Source organism: Macaca thibetana, chromosome 18 (assembly GCF_024542745.1).
Source record: "Macaca thibetana thibetana isolate TM-01 chromosome 18, ASM2454274v1, whole genome shotgun sequence".
NCBI lineage: Eukaryota > Metazoa > Chordata > Mammalia > Primates > Cercopithecidae > Macaca > Macaca thibetana.
In genome coordinates this window covers 21,752,741-21,763,214 of record NC_065595.1, presented here as the reverse complement: position 1 = coordinate 21,763,214, position 10,474 = coordinate 21,752,741, and the positions used below count along the sequence as shown (strand labels likewise).

General features: G+C 45.5%; 1 long non-coding RNA gene across 1 annotated transcript; it reads right to left on the bottom strand.

Annotated features, from left to right (window-relative positions):
- Positions 1 to 4,999: 4,999 nt before the first annotated feature.
- On the bottom strand, positions 5,000 to 10,148 carry LOC126941445 (uncharacterized). Its single transcript, XR_007721303.1, has 2 exons — positions 10,043 to 10,148; positions 5,000 to 7,053 (listed from the first exon to the last, which is right to left on the bottom strand). It is a non-coding gene; the product is annotated as an uncharacterized LOC126941445 (long non-coding RNA).
- Between the last annotated feature and the right edge of the window lie 326 nt (positions 10,149 to 10,474).

The following is a 10,474-nucleotide window of genomic DNA, read 5'->3' as shown; positions in this document are numbered from 1 at the left end:
TATGGAGAGATAGGAATGCTTTTACACTGTTGGGTAGGAATGTAAACTAGTTCAACCATTGTGGAAGACAATGTGGCGATTCCTCAAAGACCTAGAACCAGAAATACCATTTGACCCAGTAATCCCAATACTGGGGATATATCCAAAGGACTATAAATCATTCAATCATAAAGATACATGTGCATGTATGTTTATTGCAGTACTATTCACAACAGCAAAGACATGGAATCAACCCAAATGCCCATCAATAACAGACTGGAAAAAGAAAATGTGGTACATATACACCATGAAATACTACGCAGCTATAAAAAGAAATGAGTTCATGTCCTTTGCAGGGACATGGATGGAGCTGGAAGCCATCATCCTCAGCAAACTAACGCAGGAACAGAAAACCAAACACTGCACATTCTCACTTGTAAGTGGGAGCCAAAAAATGAGAACACATGGACATATAGAGGGAAACAACATACACTGGGACCTGTCAGTGTGGGGAGGGGGTGGGGGTGCGGGAAGATGATCATCAGGAAAAATAGCTAACACATGCTGGACTTAATACTTAGGTGATGGCTTGATGGGTGCAGTAAACCACCATGCCACACATTTTCCTATGTAATAAACCTGAACATCCTGCACATATACCCCGGAACTTAAAATCAAATTTAAAAAATAAAAAAAAAGGTCTTTAAAAAATCACACTACGATTCAGTATCAAAATGAAAGTTATTTCATATGCAGAAAGGCATGAAAGCAAAGTGGAAGGAACTAAATTTGATTTTGGTGATACAAATTTTCTTTTTGTCTTGGAGAAAGGATCAAGGAAATCAGAAAAGACACAAACAAATCAAAAAACATTTTATGCTCATGGATAAGAAGAATCAATATCAGGAAAATTAAGTATCTCTCCCAGTTCTTCCTGTGCAATATCTGCCTGATGATAATAATAGTAATAATAGCATTTATTGAGTTCTTACTATGTGCCAGGGACATGTATTTCATGTATATGTCTCATTGAATACTTACCATAGTCATGGAAGGTAAGTATTATTACCTGAACTTTACAAATTAGGAAATTTAGGCTCAAGTTCACCCATTAAGGAAGAGGCAGAAACAGGATTCAAACTCCAGGTTCTATGGCTACAAACCTCCTTTTCTTACCCACTAGTCACAGTACATTTCTCTGAGCAAAGACCCCTGACTACCATCTATCCTTATCTTTCCAATCCTTCTACTTTTATTTTATTCCTATTCCTGGGGCTGGCCCCCTCTGTCCCCTTCCAACCTATATACCACGTAGACCATCAAAGAGCTGCTGCATGGTTCCCCCCTCGTCTCCTGTGTGACTCCCACCATCCTGTATCCTTTTGTCTTCCATAACTCCCTGGGTCTCCCGTAACCCCCTGTGTCTCCTATGATCTGTGCCTCCCACATCCCCTGTGCCTCTCACTATTTCCTGGCCTACAGTAGGGCATTCTGCTGGTCTGACTCCTATAATTCCCTTTGCTTCCCACAATCCCCTGTGCCACTCATGATTCTCTGTGCCTCCCACAATCTCCTATGTGCACAGTTAGCAGATAGTGTCCCCTAAGTACCCCCTTGGGTCCACTGGTTCTCCATGGCTGACTGAATTGGCCCTTCTCCTTAGCCTGGCCACCAAGGGACAGTGGGACCTGCGCTAGTGAACTCCTGGGTAGGACCTAAGCTTAAAACCAGGTTCTACGACTGCCTTCAGTAGAGGCATGGCTGAGGTGCTGTCTCAGTCCCTGCTCTGTCCCCAAGTCCCATCTCTGGCATTCACTGACTTGTTTGTTTGTGTATTTCTCAAACACGCCGTGAGTGAATGATTCTGAAGTCTTATCTCCTCAATCCCATGCTGAGCTCCTTCGGGCCTTGCCCCTTGTCTGATGTGAGCAGTCAGTAGCATCTATGTCTTGTGCTCCGCGTAAACACTGCCAGACTGGAATTGCGTCTTACCCACACTAATCCCCTGGCCTGACATTTGGACCTTAGGAGGTGATGCAGAAATTGAAGTGGGGCAAGACTAAAAGAGGGACAAAGGGGACAGCATGCTACTCTCTCAGGAGTCAGGTGTGACCTTAAGACCATTGATCAAAGAACCAGTTTGGCATCCGGCTCAGTAAATTCCAGAGGAATCGGTGACTATATGATGGAAGACAAACCGCACACCAATTCTATTCTCTGCCTGGGTCTATAACAAAAGTGAAACAGAATGCAGTTGCTCCCAGGACAGAAAGCAAGTTAATTAAGTTAATGTTCAAACAATTCTGTATAATAAACACTTTTAATTCAGGATAAATCTTAGTTGAGTCTATCAGTGGTTAAATGTGCAGGTAGAGGACATTGAAGAGGAAATGACAAGCATACAGAAAGTTTTGTTGGAAGGAGCTAGTGGACAGATCTGGGGGGTACCCAGGTTGGAGGGGAGTGCAGTAAATGCCCCCCTGTGCAAGACAGTGGGGGGAAAGCAATGGGGTGGGGGACAAGGGGAAGAAAGTGACCTGTACCGAATGATAAGGGAGTGGTTCGTGAGAAAACTCTCCATCAAAGTGGGGACTATGAGAATCACACTCAGAGGGACAGGCACACAAGCCCCGATGCATCAGAGAAACAACACCCAAGACTTACAGCTGAACTTCCCAGCCTAACACTGGACTTACAGGAAGACAGAGGAAACATTATTACAGTGACCCAGGGGCTCAGAATTTCCTGCCAAGTCCCATTTCAAAAACCCTAAGCAAGGAGCTATGTTGCTTTGTGAACTATTTCACAGAGCTGACCTTAGCTTGCAAGAAAATTATAGCAGAGACCACTAACTTGGGGTGTGTTTGAGATTGTCCAGAGTATGTGGCTCCTTTAACCCTTAAACATCCTAGGTGACTTTGAGATTACCCTGAAAAGCCTCATGAGGCTCCTGGGGATCTGGGGAGAGTGGAGGGAGAATTATGTGATACTAGCCCAAATCCTGGTAGAGAGCTACCTAGGATAGAGCATGAACAAATGATTGAATGCATCCAGTAAGTCCTTTCTTCGAGTGGCTTTTCACAAAATGACTTTGCTTTTTCCAAATGAGGTCTCTGATGATCAGGGAAGAGGGGTGCAGTCAGAATTCCTTTATTTTAAAAAAAATTTGTATTTTAGAGACAGGATCTCTCACTCTGTCACCCAGGCTGGAGCGTAATGGCATGACCATAACTCACTACAGCCTCAGGCTCCTGGGCTCAAGCAATCTTCCTTCCTCAGTCTTCAGAGTAGCTGCGACTACAGGCACTCACCACCATGTGCAGCCCAGAATTCCTTTTACTTTTAGTTTCGTAGAGATGAGGTCTCACTATGTTACCTAGGCTGGTCTTAAACTCCTGGGCTCAAGTGATCCTCCTGCCTCAGCCTCCCAAAGTGCTGGATTACAGGCGTGAACCACCCTACCCAGACCAGAATTCCTTTAAAGTCATGAAGGGTTAGAAGAAGAACTAAGGTTGGCCCCTGTCTTCTGAGGATCTGTGGGCTGTGGCTCAATCTTTGGCCTGGGCATTGGGTCTTGTTGTGTGAAGGACTCTGTATTCACAAGGTAGCTCTCACTTCTCCTTCTCAGGACAGGAGGCCCAGAATCTTGCTGCTACAGAGCTCTGTTCTCAGGGGTCCTGCACGAGCTCTGGCAGAGATCTGCTCTCTCCTTCAGTGTTCTTATGCTCACTTTGAGCAAAAATGCTCAAGGTGATCAATTGGTGATTTGTAGAGCACAATGATGGAACAGCTGGGGAAGAACACGGACAAGTGGAAAGAGGAGAGGCTCTAAAGTTCGGCAATGGAGCCCAGAGTTTTGAATTCCTCTTGGAAGAGTGAGGTCCCGGGCACTGGAACCTGGCTTCCTTAGCATGCGTGTGGCAGGGAGAGCTGCAGCGGGCAGTGAGTTGCCTTTAGAAAAGTGTCCTTCCTGGCTTGACACATGGTACCAGCTGTGCCTTGACCTGTTTGTTTGTTTGTTTGTTTGAGACGGAGTCTCGCTCTGTGGCCCAGGCTGGAGCGCAGTGGCATGATCTCGGCTCACTGCAAGCTCCACCTCCCTGGTTCACGCCATTCTCCTGCCTCAGCCTCCCGAGTAGCTGGGACTACAGGTGCCCGCCACCACGCCCGGCTAATTTTTTTGTATTTTTAGTAGAGACAGTGTTTCACCGTGTTAGCCAGGATGGTCTCAATCTCCTGACCTAGTGATCCACCCGCCTTGGCCTCCCAAAGTGCTGGGATTACAGGCATGAACCACTGTGCCCGGTCAACCTATTTATTTATTTTAAAATCGGAATAAGAATAATCAAAGATGTTTTCAGGATTTAATAATAATAACACTTAGTGGTGTTTACCCTGGGCTGGACACTATTCTAAGTTTATGTATATTAATTCATATAATCCTCATAGTGACCTTAGGAAGCAGGTACTACTATTAATACAAATTTATAAATGGAGGCACAGATAGTTAAGTACCTTGTTCAAGTTCCTACAACTAGTGAGTGGCAGAGCTGGGGTCTGAACCTAGACAATCTAGCTCCAAGGTCGATGCTGTTAACAACTAGCCAGTTGTTTGTCAAATACAAAGGGGGGCAGAGAGTAAGAGGCATTCAAGTTATATTTCAATCATTTTCAAACAAATAATTTTCCCCACATTTTAACATCTCTATAATCTGCATACAGGTTTTTGCTATGTTAGCCAGGCTGGTCTCGAAATCCTGACCACAGATGATCTGCCCGCCTCCGCCTCCCAAAGTGCTGGGATTACAGGCGTGAGCCACTGCACCTGGCTGGTTTACTTTTTAACCTCCTCTCCTTTTTTCTCAAACCCTGCCTCCATGGGGCCTTGTTTAATCACACTCTCTGGAGTCTCTTCCCAAACCTCGCTATCTGCTTCTCTGCTTTTCTTTATTTTGTGGATTGATTGTCTGCTGCTTCTGGATGTGAGCTCTAGGAGGGAAGGCATTTTAGTCTGGTTGTGTTTCTTATTTGTTAGTTTTGCTGCTGTGCACCCGGTATCTAGAATAGATATCAGACACCACAGACATGGTGGCCCCCAACAAGTAGTTCTTAAATGAATGAATAAATGAATGAGGAATGAGGACTCGCTGGAGATTCTTGTTTGGTGTTTAAAGAAGGTTCACTCTGAGATTATTTGCTCATCCTTAGAAGCGGGAGGCCGTGGAGAGAGAGAGACGAGGTGGAAGGTCCACGGCCCTGCATTCTAGGCCTTTGCTCATTAGAAATCCAAGGGCAGTGGCCAATCTCTGGAAAAACTATGACAGAAAATAACATTTGACAGAATGCCAGAGACCATCTAGATAAATTTTGTCAATTAAAAAAAAATGAGGAAAGAAAAAAACAAATGCAAGCACGAATTTTTACTAAATCCTAGGTTTAAAAAAAAACAAACTGCTATTAAAGAGAATTGGGGCATAATTGGGAAATCTGAAACTAAGCTAAATGGGCCGGGATGGTGGCTCACCTGTAATCACCTGTAATTCCAGCACTTTGGGAGGCCGAGGCAGGTGGATCACCTGAGGCCAGGAGTTCGAGACCAGGCTGGCCAACATGGGGAAACCCTGTCTCTACTAAAAAATACAAAAATGGCCGGGCGCGGTGGCTCAAGCCTGTAATCCCAGCACTTTGGGAGGCCAAGACGGGCGGACTCTGGCTAACATGGTGAAATCCCGTCTCTACTAAAAAATACAAAAAATTAGCCGGGTGTGGTGGCCGGCGCCTGTAGTCCCAGCTACTCGGGAGGCTGAGGCAGGAGAATGGCGTAAACCCGGGAGGCGGAGCTTGCAGTGAGCTGAGATCCGGCCACTGCGCTCCAACCTGGATGACAGAGCGAGACTCCGTCTCAAAAAAAAAAAAAAAAAAAAAAAAAAAAAAAAAAAAAAAAAATTAGCCAGGCATGGTGGTGGGCACCTGTAATCCCAGCTACTTGGGAGGTTGAGGCAGGAGAATCACTTGAACCCAGAGGCAGAGGTTGCAGTGAGCTGAGATCACGCCACTGCACTCCAGTCTGGGTGACAGAGTGAGACTCCATCTCAAGGGAAAAAAACAAAGAAAAAGGAAATAAGCTAAATAGTAGGTGCTATTAGAGAATTACTGTAAACTCAGCTCTGATAATGGTACTCAGGTTAAGTAGAATACTCCTAAATTCTTTGGGGATGTGTGCTGAAGTGTTTAGGGAAGAAATATCACCATGTGCACAATTTATTTTCAGCTGCCTTCTAAGAGCAGGCGCGGCTTATTCACGTGATGGCTCTCTCCCATGATCGCTGCCATCAAGCCCCTGCCCCTCCGCACCACCAGTGTTCTGGACGTGTTTCCGGCCATAAGAAGAGGAACTTTCGTGGGAGAAGGTGATGCGTGTGTGAATGCAGAGATGAAACCAGGACTCGCTGTCAACATTCCATTTTCACTTGGGTCCTGACTTGTGACCTTGAGTTGAAAGTGATTTTGATTCTCTTAATAACAAATCTGAGGCTGCAGCAACCCAGCTTCCTTCCAGCCCCACTGGGCTTGGCCTGGTCCCTGCACATGGCAGATTAACCTCCTTTGTTCTCTTTACTGGTAGAGTAAATAACCAGTTAGTCCGTACAGCCCATGCCCTTTGTCATTTCTCTATATCCAACTTTTTTTTTTCTATTTACTTTTTTCTTATTTTTAGAGACAGTGGCCTCGCTATGTTGTCCAGGCTGCAGTCAAATTCCTGGGCTCAAGGGACTCTCTTGCCTCAGTTAACTGAGCTATTCACGATTAAAGATGAATTCATCTCTAGTGTCACTTGAGGTTTCAGAGCAAATGACGAGCAAGTATTCTCAGCTTTACTACACAGAGAGCAAACTAAAGCCTCAGAAATATGAAGTTATTTTTGTCCAAAGGCAAAAATCCAAATGGCAAAGAGTCTTGAATGAGACCCAGGATCCCCAGTCCCCAAACTTCAGCATTCCTCATGGCAAAAGTTTGAGCATTCTTCATTGGAAATTATCAATTTCTTTTTTTCCATTTGACGAAGTCTGCAGCCTATGGCAGGAAAATGAGAAAATCATGGAGCAAATCACCCACAATGATTGGAGCCTGCTTCCAGCTGCAGCTACTGGAAAGGTACCTGATTTTGGTTTTCACTGTTGGTGAAGCCCAATTTTGCAGCCTGTATCTGAATATACACATTAGGGATCTAGACTTTCTAAGTTAAACTTCAACCTTCCAAGACTCACATCTACCTTATTTTTTAAAAAGGCACTCACCTTTATTTCTTAAAAAATAAAAAGTCACTTTTTTTTTCTTTCCAGGACAGAGTCTTATTCTAGTGCCAGGCTGCAGTGCAGTGGCACGATCTCGGCCTACTGTAACCTCCACCTCCCAGGCTCAAGCAATCCTCCTGCCTCAGCCTCCCAAGTAGCTGGGACTACAGGTACATGCCACCATGTCCAGCTAATTTTTGTAGTTTTTGTAGAGACAGGATCTCGCTGTGTTGCTCAGGCTGCTCTCAAACTCCTGAGCTCAATCAATCCGCCCACCTCGGCCTACCAAAGTGCTAGGATTATAGGTCTGAGCCACGGTGTCTGGCCAAAAAATCACTTTTAAAGGCAGCTGAGGTAGAGTTGTGTGATTTGCCAGAAGTTTGATAAACATTCATCCTGTCTCTGAAATTCAGAATCCTTGCAAGTACCGTGGCTGGGAATGTAAAGAAAATCATCTGAAAGCTGAACATCTGTCTTCATCCCGGTTTTCTAAATGAAGGGAAAACCATCTCAGCAAAAATGCTGATGAGAGGGACCCGGACAATGTGGGACGAGGCCTGGGGGTGGAAGGGATTTGTCCTGCCCTTTGAAAGAACGTCTTTGAAAGAATATCTTTGAAAGAATGTCTTTCTTTCAAAGGGCAGGACAACGGGGAGCTCTGAGGAATCTGTTTCACTTTAAAGGAGAAAAAACAACAGTGTTCTCTTAAAAAAAAAAAAGGCACTCACCTTTATTTCTTAAAAAATGAAAAGTCACTTATTTTTTCTTTCCCAGAGTCTTATTCTAGGGTCCAGGCTGAAAAAAAGTACTGTGCACTTTTCAGAATTTCTTTTCAGAATCAGGATGGCTGAAATCAGGTGAAGCAACTTAAAAACTGCATAGCAAGTTTGCAAAGGCAGTGCCAACACTGCAGTGCCAGAAATGCGACCATAAAAAAAAAAAAAATCCCATTGACACCATATTTATCTACTAACGCTGGGGAGCACAGGACTTTGGCGATTTCCAGACGGCCCTCGGGATGTTTTTCTCGCCTCGGGGTGCCCTGTTTGGGCTTTTCCCATAGGAACTGGAGACCCATCCCCCAGCCCTGTTGGAGGGCCCTGACTTCTGTAGGACCAAGTGTGCAGGATCTCTCGGGTGGTCATAGGCAACCTGAAGGAACTTAGTCCCCCCAGGAACCTAGGGAGCATGCCAGGAACAAACAGTGGTACCCACTCCCTGGGCTCATTTCTTGAGTTCAGCTCTTCGGCAAGAAAAAAAAAGGCCGTTAGTATATTTTGTTTTTCATTTTTACCTGAAAAGAAATATGACAACTAACAGGAAGTATGACACTAGCAGGATGACAATACCTGCTAGTGAAATTAAGGCCACCCAGCTCCTCAGATCATCATCAACTGGAATGACCAGACCTCACTTCAGGTTGCATTTGTGTTTACTAGAGAGAGCAACGAGGAGTTTCCTTTTAAAGAATAAGAAAGCAGAATAGCAATGTGGTGAAACCTCATCTCTACAAAAAAGTACAAAAATTAGCCAGGTGTGGGCACCTGTAGTCCTAGCTACTGGGGGGGCTGAGGCAGGGGGATCATTTGAGTCCAGAAGGTCAAGGCTACAGTGAGCTGTGATCACGTCACTGCACTCCAGCCTGGGTGACAGTGAGATCTTGCCTTAGAAAAAAAAAGAAGAAGAAAGAAAGGGAGGGAGGGAGGGGGAAGGAAGGAAGGAAGGAAGGAAGGAAGGAAGGAAGGAAGGAAGGAAGGAAGGAAGGAAGGAAGGAAGGAAGGAAGGAAGGAAGGAAGGGAGATAGAAAGAGAAAAAGAGATTGAGAAGGAAAGAAAGAAAAAAGAAAGAAAGAAAGAAAGAAAGAAAGAAAGAAAGAAAGAAAGAAAGAAAGAAAAGAAAAGAAAGAAAGAAAGAAAGAAAGAAAGAAAGAAAGAAAGAAAGAAAGAAAGAGGAAGGAAAACAAAGAAAGAAAAACAAAATAACAAAACGACCCTGAGAAGGAAAAGAAATAATCAGAGCATAAAAAATAATCGCTGACGGCTGGACATGGTGGCTCATGCCTGTAATCCCAGCACTTTGGGAGGCCAAGGCGGGAAGATCAACTGAGGTCAGGAATTTGGGACCAGCCTGGCCAACATGGCAAAACCCTGTCATTACTAAAAGTACAAAAATTAGCCGGGCGTGGTGGGCACCTGTAGTCCCAGCTACTCAGGAGGCTGAGGCAGGAGAATTGCTTGAACCCGGGAGGCAGAGGTTGCCGTGAGCTGAGCTCGCACCACTGCACTCCAGCCTGGGTGACAGAGTGAGACTCCATGTCAAAAAAATAAATAAATAAAAAATAAAAAGCAATAATAATAGCCGACAACAGAATACAGCTAGGCCGAGCAGCAGCCTCCTCTGCTGTCCGTGCGCTCGCATGTTGCCTGCTTCACTGCCTGACTGTGGGCTCTGTTTGTCTTGGTCCCCGTGGCATTACCAGAGCTTAGCAGATAAGGAGGAGCTTCATACATAATTGTTGGCGTGAACAAAGGAATGCATGGTAACCATGCATTCAGAAATGACCAGTTCAAGAGGAGAATGAGATTGGCTTCCAAATATTGGTCAAGAGCTCTACAAAGCACGAGCTAAGGATCTTAGTAGGCTCCTGTGACCGGTGACTCTTCTGGCTCTAGAAATCTGGGGAGGTGACCAGGTCATACATGGCAGTCTTCCTGTGAGGAACGTTAAACTGGTTGGAACTTGGGGTTCTGAGGGGAAGATGTACTCACCAGTTGACCTGCCTGTTCTGCCTCGGTGGCCTCCATGGCTGCCTGCTGGCCGCACGCCCCCACTCAGCAGAGGAATGGACTTTCCAATCTTGCTGAGTCTGTTTGACCAAAGGTGATGCTGACTTAGTGGCCTAAGGTCGTGCCCTCCCTCCCCCACTGAATCGATAAATAATGCGACTTATCAGAAAGAGAAAGAATTGTTTACTTTTAAACCCTGGATCCCATAAAGGGAGAGGGGAGAAGCCTAAAGCCACAGAAGCTGTAGAAGGCGCCATCCTGCCTGTCACAGGAAGGCCCCTGGACTGAGAGGACCGGAGCTGACTGGGGGTAAGTGCGGCTCTCCCTGGGCGCCGGCCGACCCCCCTGAGTGATCAGGCTGTCCTTTGGGGTGGCCGCTGACTGAGAAATGATGGGAGGCTGCTGACCCCAGTG